The 19,082-nt window shown below is 61.4% G+C and overlaps 1 protein-coding gene across 3 annotated transcripts in view; it reads right to left on the bottom strand.

The window, feature by feature from the left end:
- The window catches only part of LINGO1 (leucine rich repeat and Ig domain containing 1), a 158,127-nt gene that overhangs the window by 97,808 nt on the left and 41,237 nt on the right, over positions 1–19,082 (bottom strand). The window lies entirely within an intron of this gene.

Genomic DNA, 19,082 nt, shown 5'->3' on the forward strand with positions numbered 1-19,082 from the left:
CTCCCAGAAGCGTCGCTGGCGTCCCGGAGCACTTACGTAAGAACAGCTCCACGCACTGTGCACCTGGCTGGGCAGGCAGCACTTTGCAGCTTTGGAACTGGGGCTCAGAGAGGTAATGCTCAGAGTGTGAAGTCACACAGCCGGGGAAGATCCTACCAATGCCGTGAACAAGGGCCAGCAGGACAGCACAGCGGGGCGGGCACTTGCCTCCCCGACATGGGGTGCGGTCCCCCAGGCTCCACCAGGAGTCAGCCCTGAGCACAGAGCCAGGGATGGCCCCCAAATAAAAACAAGCCCAAACTATTATAAACTAGGAGGAAGGCATCCGGTTCTGGACCCGGGAAGTGCTTGCGTTTTCCTGCATCTTTCGAGGCAAATCTTTGCTTCTGGGTGCAGAGAGGCAGACCCAGGTGTTACTGGGTTTGCTGGGGGCCACCCCCGCTGCTTGGGGCTTTGCTCCAGGGTGTGCAGGGGACCGTGCAGTGTGGCCTCCTGCACGCGCTCAGCCCTCTGAGTTACCTCCTTGCCCCGAGCCCGGGTTTCTGGGCACAACTCGAGTACTGTGGCCCAGTTCCCTCCCTCCCCGCCACCCAGCTGACCCACCCGGCCCAGGGGCGCTTCCCCCTCACAGGGCAGCCCCCCCCAGGCCACCTCCCAGGTGTCAGCCTCCCTCGTCACCCTCCTTTTGGAGTGTCTCCTCCACGCACCTTGGGGCCTTCTCAACCTGTCTCGAGGGGTCCTGTGGCTTTAAATCCCAGCTGTGGCCCCGCGCCAGGGGCCCAGCTGCCTGTCTACAGACTATTTGTCATCTCTGCTTGCTCGCCCAGCAGACCTGTCTGGGACAGAACTCTTCATTTTATCCCCCAAATTACATCTCCCTCAGCCTCGACACCCAAGCCACCGGCAAAGCCTGGCAGCTGGACCCCAGACAGCCTCCCAGGGCCCCCCGCTGTCCTCTCCCATCTGCCAGACCCCACCGGCTCCCCCATCCCACAGGGACCAGAGACAAGTATAGACAAACCCCTTTGCCAAGGTGAGGGTCTCCGCGCCCCAAGACTCAGGTCCCGTCTGCGCTGCCCCAAGCTGCCCTTCCCATTCCCCCGCCCCCCCCGACCCGTGCTGCTCAGAGCTGCTCCCCCGCCCACCCTCCATCCCACCCTCCACCCCCCCTGCCCCCTGCCCCCACTGCTCCCCCCTCAGCTCTTTCCTGGGCCTGATCTTGCTGTCATGTGTCCTGTGTCGTAAGCGTCTCCTCATCATGAACTCTATAAGGCAGGGGACCCCTGGCCCATTCACAGCTGCCTTGGGGTGAGGGAGATGCTCAGTCAATGCTGGTGGGAGGGAGGGAGGGAGGGAGGGAGGGAGGGAAGGAAGGAAGGAAGGAAGGAAGGAAGGAAGGAAGGAAGGAAGGAAGGAAGGAAGGAAGGAGGGAGGGAGGGAGGGAGGGAGGGAGGGAGGGAGGGAGGGAGGGAGGGAAGGAAGGAAGGGAAGGAGGGAGGGAGGGAGGGAGGGAAGGAGCAGAGCTACGCGGGGCTCCAGAGCCCGTACTCTCATCCCCCTTACACACTCTACCCGTGGGGGTGGGCATGAACAAGGCCAGGCCAGCAGGAGTTGCCACTGAGCCCGGAGCTTCATGACCCGAGGCCTCCCCAAACACAGCCCTGGCCAAGGAGCCTGGGCCCTCACATCTGCCCGCCTGCCAGTCCCATTCAGGAGGGAGCCTGGGGGGTGGGGGGAGCCGGTCACTGAGCGTGGCGGTGGGCGGGGGGGGGGGGGGACAGACGCCCACTAACAGCTGGCGCTGCTGCCAGGCAGCCAAGTAATCGTGTTAGCCAACGGAAATTGGTCCAGGGAGTTTTTTTTTTCTTTGCCTCCCGTTTTCTTTCTCTTCCCTTCCCCCTGCTGGAGCTGCAAGACTCGGAAGATTGATCTTTGCCTGGAACGGAGGAGATAACTCGATATAATGAACTCCACTGTCCCTCTTGCTGTTTGCAGCTTTTAAAAAAGGCAAAAGGGCTGGGGACAAAAAAAAAAAAAAAAAAAGCTGATCCTCAGAGTTCTACCGGACTGCTCCCACCCCCAGCCCCCAGCCCCCAGCCCAGGCCCAGCCCCGGCCCGGCCCTCTCCCATCTCCCCCTCCTCCTCCTCCCCCTGCCCTTCCCTTGGGATGCCTGGATGGAACAAAGGTTAAAAATATCCCCTTTTCTCTTGCAGGTTTTAAAAATAATTTCGTTGAGGTCAGGGCTGGATCCACCCCTCGCCCTGCTCCTGCAGGCCCCACCCCGGGCCGCCCCCGCCCCTGAGCCCCTCACTGGCCTGAGGGCTTGTGCTGGGCCCGGCTGCTGGCCTGCAGCTCTGGGGCAGGGAGCGGGCTGGCCGCCCCCCCTGGCCGGGGGTCACAGGCAGGCACTGCTGGGCCAGCAGCTCTTCGCAGGGGGACACAGCGCCCGGGGGCTGGGCTCTGTCACCCCTCAGCCTGCAGCTGGCAGGCTCTGTGCCCCAAGCACTCCCCACACGTCCAGCTAAATGCAGATTCAGGTGCCGGGGCAGCACGGGGACCGGAGACACCCAACCCTTTGGCCCCTGCCCTCAGCGGCCTTAGACTGGTGGACAGTCCGTGATCACATGGGCGTGGGCTCTGGGAGGGCCTCCCAGGCAGTAGTTAGGGGGTCCTGGAGCCCACTTTGAGTATCACCTGGTCTGACTACGAAAGCAGGAAGGTTCAGGGCTCAGAGTTCATACCAGGGCCACCTTGGTGATGACTGGGGTACCTGTGAGTGGGAAAGCACATTCAGGGCTTCTTCATTCTAGGTATATCTTGTGGGGAGACTTTTAAGGGAAAGACGGTGGAGAGAGTATGGACTCAAATCAGGGAAGGCTTCCCCGAGGAGGTGTCCTTGAGGCAGTGGGAATCTTCAGGACGAGTAAGAGCCTGGGGAGGGGGCTGTGCTCAGGCTCACGGGCCAGGGCGGCCCTCCCTGCCCTCTGCCCACAGAGGTTCCCCTGACCTGGGATTCCCTACCTGGCACTCAAGGCCCCTCTGAGTCTGACTTCGGAGCCGCCCTTGACCCCAGGGCTGGTCCGTCCTGGCTCCCACACACCGGGCATTTCGCAGCCAGCCCAGGCCACAGCTGCTGGGTGCATGTGCCAGCCCGCCTTCCACAGCCATAGCCAGACCCCGGTGCAGAGGCAGGATGGAGGGTGGGAGGCTGGGGGCACGGGGAGCCCAGAGGCACGGGGAGGCCAGGGGCACGGGGAGGCAGGGGATATGGGGAGGCTGGGGGGCATAGGGAGGCCGGGGGCACAGGGAAGATGAGGGCAAGGGGAGACCAGGGTCAATGGGGAGGCTGGAGGCATGGAGAGGCCAGGGGGCATCGGGAGGCCAGGGGCACAGGGAGGCCAGGGGTATGGGAAGGCCAGGAGTATGGGGAGGCCAGGGGCAATGGGGAGGCCAGGGGCAATGGGGAGGCCGGGGACACGGGGAGACTGGGAACACGGGTAGGTGGCGCCAGGGTTGAGCACATCAGCGAGTGTTTCCGGAAGAGCCAGGGCTGGGCTCTGAGTCGACGGGCACTTGGACTGCGGATGCCCAGGGGACCGGGGACAGATGCTCAGGACAGGCCCGAGGAGGGAGCATCCCTACCTCACCTGGCCTCCAAGAAGTCAGGCTGGAGCGGGGAAACTGAGGCGCAGGGAGCAGTGGCTTCTGCACTCCCCCCTCACCCTGTGTAAGTCCGGGCCCCCAGCCCCCCACCGCCAGTGCCCACCCGACCCCTGAGGAGCTCCAACACCAGGGGCCAGGGCCAGGGCTCAGAGGGGCCTTGCAGGCTGGGGCACAGATCTAAGCCCCACAGCGTCCCCCCCCACACACACACCCCGACTCTCGTCCCTCTGGGCTCCCGGGACATGGGCTGGCTCACCTGAGCCTGAGCCTTTAAGAAATTACCCACCCCCCCACTCCTCCAGGGGGCCGTGTGAGGAATCCCTGGAGCGGACTGTCTCAGGTTTTCCTGGGGGTCCCCAGGACCCCCTCCTGCCTCCTGGGGTCAAGGAAGCCAGAGGCTGAAGGGCCTTACTAGGAAGGCCACAGTCACCGTTCTTGGGGCTCGGGCCGGGGAGCCCAGAGAGACGCAGGAACAGAAGCGAGAGGAGCAATGGCCTCGGGCAGGGGCTGCGGGCGGGGGCATAGTCGCCCCCCAGCAAGGGGCACTCAGGGCTTGGTCTGAGGGCTTGTTGGCCAAGGACTACTCCCGGCTCAGCACTAGAGGTCCTTTTATTTGGTGGGTCCTTCGAGGGGCTCAGGAGCACAGAAGGCCCTTGCAGGGATTCTCGGACCCGCAGCAGCCCATGTGGGGTTCTGAGAACTCGTTGCTGCTCGGGCCTGCGGTGCTGGGATTTCCCCGGGGCCCCCAGGAAGTGCTTGGGGGCCTCCAGGGCTGCGCCTGGCAGTGCTCCGGGGACCGTGGGGTGCAGGGACTAAACCAGGGCTGGCCACATGTCAGGCAGGCGCCTCAACCCCATACTGACTCTCGAACCAGGCAGTGTTTACTGAGAGTGCACGTATGTGGGGCCCTGGGAATCAAACCCAAGGCCTCACATTTGCCAGGCACGTGTTCTAGCACTAGCTGCCTCTACAGCCCCTTTCTGAGATTTCTGCCAGAACCCAAGGGTCTCGCATGCATGAGACAGACAAGAACATATCAGGAGCAGAGTATGGGTCACCACCTCCAGGGAGACCTCCAGGCTGGTTGACCAGGACACCCTAGGAACGCCCCAACACAGGGGTGTGCGGATACTAGATACTCTACCTTCATCACAGGTCCTGTCCCCTACCCTAGTCTCTCCTCAGCCTCAATAAGAATAACAATAGCAGCTAATTCTTAGTTATTAGCATTAGTCTAACCCCACAGACAAACATATTTAACCAAAACAGCAAACACTTGAGGCGAGAATCAGGACACCGAGGGGTTTAGTCCTTTACCCAAGATCACACAGTAAATGAATGATGCAACTAAAATCCACAAGTGGGCAGCCTGCCCCAGAGTCGGGTTTCTTAACCAGACTGTGATAAAGAGGCCCCGAGTACAGTCCCGAGGGCCCCGCTATGGGTCAGAGAGACAGCACGGTGGAAAAGGTGTTTACCTTCCATGCAGCCAACCTGAGCTGAATCCCCAGGACCCCATATAGCCTCTGAGCACGGCCAGGACCAAACCCTGAGCACAGCCGGGTGTGGCCCCCAAACAACCAAAAACCCACAATAACCAACAGTTCCACAACAATCTAGAATCATCACCACCCCAACCTGTCTCTACCCACCCAACTCTTTTTTTTGTGGGGGTGGAGAGCACTCCTGGCTGAGCTCAGGCCTTACTCCTGGCTCTGTGCTCAGGGATTCCTGCTGGAGAGACTCAGGGGAGCATACCGGGTGCCAGGGGTCAAACCTGGGCCAGCTGCCTGCAAGGCAAGTGTCCTCCCGGCCACGCTCTCGCTCTGGCCCCTACCCACCCAACCTCCACTCACCCCCTGGAACCGTCCCGAACCTTCCCCAAGGAGTCAAGTTTGAGAAGAGGGAGCCGTGTATCAAGGTCGGGGCAGGACCCGCCCTGCATCACATGTCACTAGCAGAGCTGCACATGGGGTTCCGTGTCGACTGAGGCCCATGCGGGTGACCTGACTCCTCCTGAGCTGCCCTAGGAGAGTGGGGAGTCCATATCACCTCCAGACACCCCTGGAGGAACAAGAGGGGACAAGCAGCGGGCCAGCCCCACTGTGGACAGCGGGCACTGCCCCCTACATGAGAGGCACAGCAGAGAGGGGTCTGCCGCTGAAGGCCCCCCACTCCTACCTCCATCTGCCCAGCTGCCTTTTCACAGCCGGACCCCGTGCAAACACCTCCTCCTGGGAGACACCGCTGATTGCTCAGCTTCTCCCCGGGCAGGCTGGCTGGGGGCTGGGCAGGCCCGGAGGACAGAGAGACCCCGTGCCAGGTGGGTGAAGGGCAGTCAGGTAAAGAGGCAGGGAGCTTACAGGATAAGAAGCCCCCTGGCCCCCAGAGGCTCCGGCAGGAGCCTACCGTGCCGCTGGCAGCCACGCTAACATGATGGATGGTCCCATTCAGGAAGAAATAAATCCCGAGGCTCAGGCGCCAGGTGAGCTGGGGGGTGTATCCGTCTTAGCGATGTGTAATGAATGTGCCGACCGCAGCGGCTGGCAGTACATACATCTGCAGCCCACTCCTCGCCAGCCATGTGTGCGCCGGGGACCCTCACCCCCATCCCTGACACCCCCACCCCAGACCCATCTCAAACCCTTCTGCAAACTTCCTTCGAATCAGGGAGGAAGAAGTGATCCAGGTGGAGCTGGCCCAGACCAATGCTCCCGTTGGCCAGATGGAAAGACTGAGGCCGGGCACCAGCAGGGCCTTACTCAAGGTCACGAGGAGCCAGACTAGAAGCCGTGGGGTGGAGGTGGGGTCCTGCCCTCAGGTTGTACCTCTCCAGGGGAGCCTCCCTGCCCTCCCTCTCTTAGCACAGAGCAAAATAACGCCCAAGCAGTAGGCATGTCCCTCTGTCCCTGGCCCCGTGTCCCCCATCACAGCCATGCCGCAGCAGGCGGTCCCGAGGGGTGTGAGGGTGTTGGTGTAAATGACAGCTGACACCTGCCCCAGGTCCGCCAGGCCCTGTGCCGAGTCATCAATCTCCACCCAGGGACATGGGGCCTGACTCCATCAGTGCCCACCCGCCGTGCGTCCGGACACTGGCCAGTCCCCAGGCTGGTCCCAGGGGGACTGGGAACAAAGCCCTCAATCAAGTTAACGAAATGCCAACCTGCCTGGGAAGGGCAGTGGGAAGCAGGCAGAGACGCAGGCGCAGCCGCCCCAGCCTCTCTCCTCTCACCATGGGAATGTCCATGACAGGGACACGGGCTCTGCGGGGCTCACAGGACACGTCTCCTGCTAAGGTGCAGATATCCCACGTGGTACTGTGGGGTTCATGGGGACCCCGTCTCCTGATGAGGTGCCGATATCCCACATGGCTCCACGGGGCCGACACCTGCCTCCTGATAAGATGGAAACACCCCCTGTGGCTCTGTGGGGTTGGTGGGGATCCCGCCTCCTGGTGAGGGGGAAATACCCCAGGGAGAATTCACACTCAGGACTCACTTAGGACTCACCCCCAACTCCTCAGCACAAAAGCCGGGGAGGGGGGACCCCAGGCCTACTACTTGCTGGAGACACCCAGCGTTCTCAGAGGTCAAGGGGCTGGCCCATGTTCACTGAGCCAGAGGTTGGTTCTGCCAGTTTTTTTTTGGTTCTGATTGGGTTTTGCTTCCAGGCCACACCAGCTGTGCTCAGGGCTTACTCCTGGCTCTGCACTCAGGGATCACCCCTGGTGGGCCCAGGGAACCATGTGGGATGCCGGGGATCAAATCTGGCCCAGCCACACGCAAGGCAAGTGCTGTAAGCCTGCACTGTGCCAGGAGTGGACGCCGGGTGTGGGCAGCCCCGAGCCAAGCTCTCTCCTGCACACAGTCCAGACAGAGGCCGCCACCCCCCTGCCCAGCTCTACCCACCCCGTAGGCCACAGGGAGGAGCCTTGCCCACAGATGTGAGCGAAGGGCCCAGGGCCGGAAGTTCCCAAGGACAGCGCACTGAGCTGTCCCCTGGCAGGACCATCCACTCTGTATCCAGCACTCACCTCAGACCACCAGAACTCACACAAAAGGTCTGTCTCTGAAATCCAACATTCTAACAACGTCCCTGAACCTCTCTGGGCCTCAGTGTCCCCGCCTATAATATGCTGCCTGGAGGAAGCCCCCTCCAGCCCAGGCCAGCCCCTGGGGGCGGCACCCACCCACCCTGCCTTCCTGCGGCTCGAGCAGCTGCCACCCTGAGCCGAGGCGGGGGAGCACAGAAGGAGCAGATAAAGGGCAGCGCAGCCCTCAGCACCGTAGTCCTGGGGGTCCAGAAGGAGGGCAGGGCCACACCCCCCACACCCCCAGCACTGAGAGAAAGTAATTCAGGGGGATCCCCAGAGCAGAGAGGGGAGAGAGCTCACTTCCCTGTGCCCTGGCCCCAGGCCTCCAAAGCTACCAGTCACGGCAGACCTGCGCAGGCCAGCTCTGGGGTCCCTCCCCAGGGACACCCTCTTCCCCATCCCACAGCTCTGTGCAGGCCGCCACGCCGTCTAGGGCCTCTGGGGTTCTGCCACACACCCTCCCCCTGCAACTCACCCCACATGCCCAGGTGCCCAGGTGCCCCGCATCATAAAGGGTCGTGTGCAAAGGGAAGAGGAGCCAGTCACTCCTTTGTTTGTCAATCACCTTCCCAGTGAGCTAGGAACTTCCTGGGACTGAGAATGGAGTCCAGAGAGGTGGCCAGCTCCAGGTGGGGTGGGGGGTGGCGGGCACCAGAACAAGCATTAGTAGATATGGCTGGGGGGGGCGTAGGCTTCATGGACTCCTCCAGCAGCTCAGGCGGGTCAAGAGAAATGGGATGTGGGTGGTGAAAGACACGCCTGACCTGAGCAGAGCTTTCTGGTGCCCACCCTCCTGCAGGGCACGGTGGGGGCACATAGCCCAGGCCCCCCTGGGCAGCCTCCTGGGTGCTGTCTCCTCTCCCTGATCCTCTCCACTCTCACTTGCAAATGAGTAAGAGGCGCAGAATAGCAGTTTGACTACACCAGACACGGAATTAGCAGGATTAAATATAAATAGCTATTAAAAGTGCCTTATAATTAAATCCATTTTCCAGTTATTTGTTTTACACACACACACCCGCCCACACGCGTGCGCGCACACACGCGCTCCACACCGCGTGGGCGTCAGGGTCCCAGCTGCCACCCAGCCCCCTCCCCGCCCGCGCCTCTTCTCCCAGTTCCGGGGACCAACACACCCCCGCCCCCAGGCCCCGCTTCCGGTCCAGCACTGGGGCCCTTCCAGCGGGGAAACTACCGCCCCTCCCGGGAGCCAGGCACCTGGCAACCTCGATCCTGATCCCTGATTTCCATTCACAAAATCTGTGCGAGGCGCCAAGTGCTTCCCACGCAGGGCCCCTCGCGCCCCGCGCCGCTCCTGCTCCGCTAGTCACGCAGTGTCCAGCGCAGGGACCACCGTCAGCCAAAGCCAACCAGGGCAAAGCGCGGGCCCCTCTAGGCCACGCCCTGCGGCTCGACCTCCCCCCTCCCGATCCAAGGGGCACAGCCCCAGCCCAGTCTCGGCCCCAGCAGGGAAGGTGGCATGCAGAGTGCTCAGAATGGGGCAGAGCTGCTTCTGGGCTCCTGGTAACGGCCATAATGACCACTGTCGCTGTCCACTGGGGCAGCTCCAGGGCCAGTGAGTCATGGGTATGAGAGAAGCGAGAAACAGCCCTTAGAGACTGACACGCAGGATGACAAGACCCCTGACGGCAGGCGGCCTGGCCCTGGAAGTTACACAGTGGAGGACTGGGGGTGAGGAGGGCATGTCAGCAGGCGGTAGGGGAAACCTCTCCTGAGCCCTGGAAGGCTTCTTGGGAGAGTGGGCAGTGGCTTGGGCCTCTCCGTCCCAGCCCCCTCTCCCGGGCCTGACATTTGGCCCCTTCCCACGGAGCCTGGACTGTCGGGGATGAGAAAGTTTCAGAAAGTTTGGGTTGATGGCGGTTAAAGCACTGTTGTGGGCTGGCGAGATAGCACAGGCGGTGGGGTGTTTGCCTTGCACGTGGTGGACCGGGTTCGATTCCCAGCATCCCATATAGTCCCCTGAGCATTGCGAGGAGTAATTCCTGAGTGCTTGGGCCAGAAGTAACCCCTGAGCATCGCCAGGTGTGACCCCCCCCAAGAAAACGGGCACTGTTATGCGTGTCTGAGGCCTAGAGCTCATCCTCTGGCACTGCCAGGTACCATCAAGCCTCAGCGGTCAAGTGCAGCCAGTAACCACCCATGCTGCCTCCTGGGCCCCAGGAGTGGCCCCTCTTTTCTAGGGCACCGAGGCAGAACTGGGGACAGGACCCAAAGCCACCTGGCCCCAGGCCTTCCCTGCTCTGGCTGGCCCCACGCAACGAGTGCCAAGGGTCAGCATCTCTGGGGCTTCACCTGCCTAGTCCCCCATCCTCCCGCTGGCCCCTCCAGGCGGGCCATCCTGCCCTCTGGCTCCCCATACAGCCAGCCTGGAGCCCGCAGTGAAGACTTTGTCCTCCACACAGGCGGCACTGCTGATTACAGGAAGTCCGTCTCCCCTCATCAAGGACGTGGCTTCGTATTCCGCAGCCAAGCACAGCCCCGTGGTGTCCGACAGACACAGGCAGGCAGAAGTGGACATCGAGGGGCCTCCCGCAGGGCTGCACGGCTCTGTTCCTCCCTTCCCACACACCCACCTGCCCCGATGGACGCCAGTGCTGGGTCTGAGAGATGACAGGCTCAGTGCTCAGGTGCAAAAGCCACAAGACCCACCTGCCGGCGGCCACATGCAGATGAGGCCAGCCCTGGGGTAGGAGGCGGACACTGCAGGATCCCCACCGGCAGGGGTACGGCCCCCTCCCCAGACCCCTGTGTGCCCCTCACCCGCTGGCCGGGCTCCCAGCACAGACAGAAGCTCATGCTTGGGGAATCAGGCAGCTTCCTGTTTCCTCCTTTCTGCCTCTCCAGGCACACTGCCACCTCGTGTTTTTATTTTTCGGGGGGGGGAACGCCTTGCTATCCCTTCTGAAGAAGGGATGTCTTCTCCTTCCCTCTGGGGAGTGCCTGGCAGAGGCCCCACAAATTCAGCACGAGGTTCCGCAATGCCTGCCGGGCTCTACCGTGGCGACTGCAGCCGTCTCCTCGTCTCCCGGTGCAGCCTGGCTGCGTGTTTGCTGACTGCACACGAGGGTGCTCGCAGCAGGGGGCCGGGGTCTATGGCCAGGCGTGCTCCCAGCGTCTGGGGATCCCCTTAGCCTCTCCCAGAGTGGTCGGATTCTCCCACCCCGCCCAGGCTGCTTGAGCGCCCAGGCGCTGTCCCTGGTGCTGAATCTGGGCTCTGCTGGGGCATCAGCATGGGGTCACATACTCAGGCCGGGAGGTGGTTCAGCCTCCGGCATCGGGGATTCACCGTCTAGACAAGCACTGACACCACAGTCTGACGGAGGAGGGGGCTGGAAACACACCCCAACCCTGTGCAACAGTGTGTGGAGGCACCTTGCAGCAGCTGGTACCCCACCCCCACCAGCCCTGAGCACCTTCCCAGGTATCACCAGGCTCCATGCACCTACACCTGAGACACCCGGAATCCCTGGGGGCCCACTTAATGCAAGAGGAAAGTGAGGCTCCCTTCCGGATCCTCCTTGCTTCCACGGTGAGGGAAGTGGCCGCCCAGGTGCCTCCTCCTTCAACAGTGCCACAGGAATTGGGCGGGCAGCATCGCAGGCCAGTGGCCCAGAGCTGGGGGTGCAAGGAGGGAGGCTGCGGGAGGAGTGAGGGGGCGGAGCAGGGAGGGGGAGGGCAATGAAAGGGGGAGGGATGGGAAGAAGGGGGAGGGAACAGGGGAGGGAGGAGGGAGGAAATGAGGGAATGACAGAGGGAGGAGGGAGAGTGGAGGGAAAAAGAAAGAGGGAGAGGGGAAAGAGGGAGGGAGGAGGAGGGAGGGAAGGGATGAGGGAGGGGGGTGAAATGAGGGAATGAGGGAGGGAGAAGGGAAAGAGAAGGGAATAAGGGGACGAGGGAGGAGGGGGAGTGAAGGAGGAATCAAGGGAGGAGGGAAAAACAAGGAAGGGAGGAGGAGACATGAGACAAGGGACTGAGGGAGGGAAGAAGGAGAAGGGAGGGAGGAAGGGAGGAGAGGGGGGAGGGAGAGGCACCCTGCTATGGAGGAGGGTCTCGGTGGGGTCCTGTGCTGTCCACTTCTGAGCCTTTGCTCCAGCGCATACTCGGGAATTACGGGTCCTGACAATCGCTCTGACCGGCACGTACTGAGCCCCCTTCAGCCTGAGATGTCCAAGCACTTTGCCAACGTACTGAGCCCCCTTCAGCCTGAGATGTCCAAGCACTTTGCCAACATGAATTAATTCATTAGGCAGCCCCGCCTCAGGGCCGGGGCTGGGGCCACATCGTGTGCACAGGCAGCTCTGGGCGGGGACAGGCCCAGCAGGGGCACGTGCTGGACGTCCTGCATGGAGGGGGTGCCCAGAGAGTCACCCCCACTTCCAGCTTACCCCCCAGAGGCAGCCCGGCCCCCAGAATTGGAGTTGGCCCACCAGGCACGGAGCACGGTGGGTCTGACTCAGAGACAAGGCGTCCAGGGAAGGGCTGTCCATCCACCAGTGCACCCCCACCCCAGGCTTGAGGGTGGGGGCGCACGCCACAGAGGTGGAGACTGGGCCCCTCTCGGGATGGGGGGATCCCTTCCAGCTTTGTGCCTCGATTTCCCCACTGTTCAATGAAGAATGTCGTGACCTGGATAAACCAAAGTGCTTCTTTTCCTTTCCTTTCTTTTCTTCCCTTTTCTTCTTTTTATTTCTGTTTGGGCCAGACCTGGCATGCTCGGGGCCGTGCAGTGCTGGGGGTCAGACCAGGCCTCCTGCACGCCCACTGAGCTCTCTGGCCCTCCAGGGTTTCCTGACCCAAAGTCACAGCTCAGGGCCCACATCAGACCGTGGGTGACAGAGGTATCACTTCAAGCCCCCCGAGAAGAGGACAGAGGCTGTGCAGCCGGTTGAGAGTGGCAGGAGGAGGAGGTAGCCACAGCTGCCCCTGACTGGGCCCTTCACCCTAGCACAGGTCCCGGGACACAGGCCCTGGGTCAGCCGCCCACCTCCGGCTGCTTGGCCAAGGCCAGCTCGTTAATCACCAGGCCGCACTCCCTGCCTGGCTGTCGGGACATAATAATATATGAAGAGCATTCATTTATTCACCAACTTCCCACTCAGGAAAAGATATATGACACTGTAGGAATGGATTTATCCTGACACCCAGCTTTCAGCAAAGTGAGGCTAATTTAAACGTTTAAGTCAACGGCTGGCCCCACCCCCAGGCTCCCCTTCCTCCCCTCCCCATTATTTTTCTTTGAATGGTGGAGGGTAGAGGATGGGGGTTCTGGGAATGTACAACCTGCACGGCCTGAGGGTCACAGGCAGTGGAGAGAAGAGGAAGCCCCGGCTGGCTCTCCTGGGTACTTTCCCACCACCCGGCTGGGCCTTACTTTGAAAATCAGTGGGGTCAAAGGGGTAAGCGCTGGACTGGGAAACAGGTGTCCTGCTTGGTCTTTATCTGCCCCCCTCCCCCCTGCATGGAAGCAGAAGGCTGAGGAAACTGGGGCCATCCAGATCCGTCTATAGCTCCCAAACTACGACTCCTCACCCTTCCTGGGAATCCATATTCTCTGGGAAGAGTGGAAAGAAAGACGCCAGACTAGATTCTCGGGTCAGCTAGATCTGGGGGAGGGGGCCACTCGGAGCCAGCTGGGGCAGTCACGGCATGCTTCCCCGTGGTGGTGAGCCTTTCCACCGGACAAGCAGGGGATCAGCCAGGACTCAAAACATGCTTCTTGCTTTGCAACACTAGGGGTCAAACCCAGGACCTCGGGGCCAGAGAGACAGTGCAGGGCTGAAGGTGCCGGCCTTGCATGTGGCCAACCCCAGTTTGACTCCTGGCACCACAGAGGACTCCCCCTGCCCCGCACCGCCAGGAGTGACCCCTGAGCACAGGCCAGCCCCGGGCACCAGGATGGCTCCAAGACCAAACAGGAAAAGACTCCGGTCCTCTCCCGCTGGGCCTGGCCCAGGCCCGACTCTGAGCGCAGCATCTGGGGCTGGATGCTTAGGTGCAGATCTCCTCCCATCACAGCTGGGCCTGGCGGGCGCCCCACACCATCACCACCCCACCCCACCCCCCACCAGCCAGGTCCCAGCCCAAACCTGGTGATGAGCATCTGCCCCAGAGAGTTCTGGGGAGGCCCCTCGAACACCATCTCTGAAATACCTCCACACAGGCAGCACCAGGCCACTGCTGTCGGGCGGAAGCAGGTGGTCTGGCCGCATCCCCCAGCTGTGCCGACTCCAGCCAACACCTGTCTGAGCTCCAGCCAGGCCCCCACCCGAGGATCAAGATTTCTCTTTGCATCTTGGAGTGATAGCACAGTGGGGAGGGAGTTTGCCTGGCATGCAGCAGACCCGGGTTTGATCCCTGGCTTCCCATATGGTCCCCCAACACTGCCAGGAGTGATTCCTGAGTGCAGAACCAGGAGTAACCCCTGATTATCACCGGTGTGGCCCCCCAAAAGAAGCAACCACACAAAAAAAGATTTTTCTTTGCTACAGATGGAGACACACACATGTCAGATGTAAAGAGGTGGTCAGAGAGACAATATAGGGATTGGAGCACCAGCCTGGCATGCGGCCGATCCATTTGGTCAGTCAGATCCCAGCACCCTAACATACGGTCCCCTGAGGACCTCACTGCAGCTGGGTGTGGCGCAACCACCCTTCTCCCCAACGAAGAAGACTAAGAAGGGATGTTCTGAAGCTCTGAACCATAGTTAGGAGCAGGGCTGAGAGTGAGGGGTCTCTGGGGGAGGGCAGGCATGTACAGGAGCCCCAGGCCTCCACACCTCTCAAACCCTCGCCCGCACCTCCCTCCCTTCCCCGGTACTGGATTACATGCTGCCTCAACTCCCCACCTCCCGTTGGCCCCAACAGCACCCAGGCCAGAACACTTGCCTGGAGAGGAGATATGGGGGGCAGCGGGAAGGTAGAGGGCAGGGGGAGAGGACCAGGACTTCTCCCTGCCAGAGAAATCTCAGCGAGGGGGCCAGGGGGCATAGGTAAAGGCCAAGTCACTCTCACCCCAAAAAGTAAAGCTGCTGATGCAATTTTCCACTGGGGAAAGCCAGGGCGGTGGTGGGTAACTAGGGGCTGGTGCACAAGCACCTTTTCTGCAGGGGGGACAAGAAGAGCATGGGGAGCAGCATCAGCTTTCATCTCACAGCTGGCCAAACAGGAGCCCCCACAGACTGGACAGAGGGAGTGCGGCTGGGGGGGGGGGCGGCTTCTGCCGGGCGTGGATGGTGCTCCATGGCGAATCCCAGCATGCAGGAGGGGGTGGGGCCGTCTGAACACGAGTCCCCGTGGGGGTGTCTAAACCTACCGCTGAGCAAACGTGCTGAACCATGCCCTGGCCATGCCCCTGGGGAGCCCAGCCTCGGAGCCAACCGTAACCAGGACGCCAGCGCCCGCCCGGTGCCAGCAGGGCCCATCCCAGGGGGGCCAGAAAGTGACTGTCCCCTCCCTCCCAGGCCTAGGGGATAACTCCAAGCAGACAGCTTTTCCCCTCCTTAGAAGTGAGTGCGGAGGTGACTCACAACTCTTGGAGAAGCAGCTGATGGGTCAAACACACTGGCTGGTGGAGGGGGAAGCTGGAGGGGGGGCAGGGCGAGGGCCTTTGCAGACCAGTCTGGAACCGGACAGGGCCAACGGGATAGTGTGACCCACCACTGAGTGAGGGCCTCCTGGCTCCCAGCACCCCTCGGTCCGGTGCCGACTGTGAAAGTGGGACTGGACCAGACACAGAGGTGCAAATCGAGCACAGGCATATGGCATTGGCCTGATCGGTCTCTTTTATTTGTTTGGTTTTGCTTTTCTCTCATTTTGGTTTTGAGGGCGCGCCCCGAGAGCTCAGGGAGACTTGCAGTACTGGGGATCAAACTCGGTCCCTCAAGCATGCCAGGCAGGGGCTCCCGTCCTCTAAGCTCTCAACCCAGCCTGTGCACATTTGGGGGAGGAGGGTTTGGGCCACACCGAGCGCTGCTCAGGGCTTACTCCTGGCTCTGCGCTCAGGGATCACTCCTGGCAGGCTCAGGGGACCATTGGGGGCACTGGGGATCAAACCCAGATCAGCTGTGGACAAGGCAAAGACTCTAACCCCTGTACTAGCTCTCCTGGCTCCTGTGCATCTTATTTGTATTTATTCGTGGTTTGGGGGGCATGCCCAGCAGTGCTTGGAGGACCAGGTGGTGCTGGGATAGGACCTAGGCTCCCAGCATGTACAGGACCTGCACCCGCCCTCCGCAACAGCCCCTTGGCACAGGCGCATCCTGAATCTACTCTAAGACAGCACCACCTGTGCCCACGGCGCATGTGGGGGCAGACCATGAGGGGCCCCACTCAGGGGCAGACCATGAGGGGCCCCGCAGAGGCCCGCATGCGTGGGGAAAGGCATCCCAGTTACCTTCCCTCGGCGCTAGGATGGATGAAATTTGCTGATTTCATTTTTGGGGGCGTGTTGGCCCGTTTAAAGGGTTGAGTTGTAATTGTGCAAATACATATAATGAGCTAAAAGCCTTTTCCCCCTGCTGTGACTGTGCTCGTTCGAGTTGAGATGTCTAGACTCTAGGAATCCCATTAATCTGGTCGAGGTCAGGTAGTGGACATCTCAGGTAAATAATCTCCCGCTGTAATTAAGAGCTGGAAAAAGAGTCCACCAGAAGGAGTTTTCAGAGGGAAGGGCATGGGGGGTGCGGAGGGAGAGCCCCTGGCAGTTTCCTGGCCTTGGCATGCAGGCACGTCCCCTTCCAGCACCCAGGGGAGAGGGCCCAGAGCGCCCCAAAGCCTGCCACGGCCCAGCCTGAGTCCCCTTTCCCACCCCTGGCCTCTTCCAGCCTTAGTTTTCCCGCTTGTAGAATGGACATGAGGGACTGAGGGAGGCGGGCTGGGCGGCACTGGTCAGTGGGCAGGCCTCTGCTTGCATGTCCTTCATTCCCCGCAGAGGCACCCTCCAGCCCCGGACACGTGGTGCTGGCTGTGCCGGGATTCTGGGCTCTGCCCAACCTCATTCCTTCTGGACAAGTACTTTATGTGTTGGGTCTTCTAACAAGTGTTTTCCCAGAGTGGGCCCGGCCATCCCCCCGAGGCGCTGAGATGGTCCAAGGGGACAGCAGTGACCTTGGGCACTGCTGGTGTGTCTTGGGGTGTGGGGTCTTCTGTAAAAGGGCCCAGAGGCCAGTCGGAAGTCTCAGAGCTGGGGATGGGCCCCAGTGGGCCGAGGGCGGCTCGCCATGGCCAGAACAGCAGAGGCGCCTGGTTCTGGGGATGGAAGAGGAAGTGGGGGGCTGGGGCAGCACGGAGCTGCCGTGCCGGGCAGGCAGAGGACGAGAGGACACGTCTGTTCTAGGTCCTTGGCTATGGTGTTGGGCCTGGGGGACACGGAGCCATGTCACTGCCCCGGCACATCTTCAGCTCAACACCCAACACTCATCTTCTAAGTGCAATGGCAGGGCACAGTCTCCAGGCCTTCCTGAGAGGCAGGCCTCCTACAGGAAGACCACCCTGACCATCCGCCTCTCTGGCTCAGGACCCCATTCCGCACAAGCCCACGTCAGGTCCTGAGAACAGCCTCAGAGGCCCGGACACAGACAGTGGAGAGAAGCACACACATACCCCGGGGGCTCGGTCCTGACTCCCGCCAGAGCCTCCTGTACTCCAGGCCAATGCTCTGGGTTGGAACCTGGGGCACGGGGCAGAACTGGGGTACACGCTGAGGAAGTTATGCTGTGGGTGAAGCTTCAAATATCCACTTTCTGCCTAAGCAAGACAGACCCTCATCTCTCAAACCCTCATCTACCTGGTGAATACCTTCCCATGTTAACACTTATCCAAAGGCTACCACCACCTCCTCCAGGAAGCCTTCCCTGACCTACCACCCCAAGATATGTGCCACTGGACCACGCGACCCTGTCAACCAGCCCCTCAAAACTGCTTGCTTGGCCCCAGGCCCCTTCTTCACTGCAACATCAGCCTGCCCATGGGGCTGGATGCTGCCTGAGGGAGACATGAGGCCCGAGAGTTTCCTGTCAGCCCAGAAGACACAGGCAGGAGGTGGCTTGCAGCCCTGTGAGGAAGGCACGTGGCACCAGAGAGAGGAGGTGGCACGAGAGAACCGCCCAGAACGGGAGGCACCGTCCGCCCCTCTGCCACCCCACCCTGCCCGGGTTGGCACAAGCTGCAGAATGAAGCACAAGTTATAATTAAGACGGGATGTTTGAAGAGAAACATAATCTCCATTTCCGTGGGATCCGCGGGCACAACAGTAATTAACGTCTCATTAACATTCGCCTAATTAAGCAGTTTATGAAAGTGTATGGATTTGCATACCGCCACGCCAGGCTCACCCAGGCGGCAGAATTAACCCCCCAGGCCCGGGCAGGTGCCGACTGGGAGGCTTAGGGAGGTGAAGGGGGTGGTGGACACTGGTCAGCAGCAGCTGGGGAAGAGCAGACCACCCCCCAACCCCCGCACTGCCCACATCTGAGCTGGCTCCTCCCCCAGACCCACCGCAGAGCGCCCCCTACCCCACTCACTCGGCCAAGTGAGTTCCTCCAGAAGGGCCTTTCAGAAGAGGTTTGGGGGTCCAGGAAGTGGTTCCATGGCAGAGCATTTACCTGACCTGTGTGAGACCCTGGCTTCCATCCCGGTGCCTAAGAAGACTTGAATTAGAAGTATAAGCAGTCAAGGCCACTCGCCTCCATAGTTCCCGCTAACTCTGCCTGTCCCCTCACTGGCCGTCCCCTGAGACCCCTGGAGAGCTCCTGGGAACAGACCAGACCTCCCACCCCCCAACACTGCTTGTCTCTGGCCCCATGCACCGGCACATCCCAGCCCTTCCTGATCCCCGGCGGGGCAGAGCTGCCCCAGGGAGGCCCAGACTCTGCCCAAGCTCACAGAGCTGGTGCCCCCCAGCCCAGCAGCAACCAGCCCCTCCATCCAGCTCTGAGCATAGAGCCCCTCCAAGTCCCAGGCAGATAGGGGGACGCAGACACTGCCAGCAAGAAGACCCCTACTCTTGACACTGAGCTGGAAACCACCAGTGAACATGCCCTGGCAGGAGGCGGGACCTCCCCCCTATGCCCCCCTCCCCCCCGCCCCTACCCCCCCACACTAGAAAACCAAGAACAGACTTTTAGGGCAGACAGTGTCCAGAGTGTTAGTAAGACATGTCCCTTTAAGGAGGGAAGGTTCCGACTGCGGAGTTCCAGGGCCCACTTCCCCCCTCACACCCACCCTTTGGGTTCTGTGCGTGCTGGTCATCTCTGTGCCTGAGCAAGTTTAGGGCAACTGTTTTCCCAGACAGGAAACATGTATC

Source organism: Sorex araneus, chromosome 3 (genome assembly GCF_027595985.1).
Source record: "Sorex araneus isolate mSorAra2 chromosome 3, mSorAra2.pri, whole genome shotgun sequence".
Taxonomy (NCBI): Eukaryota; Metazoa; Chordata; class Mammalia; order Eulipotyphla; family Soricidae; genus Sorex; species Sorex araneus.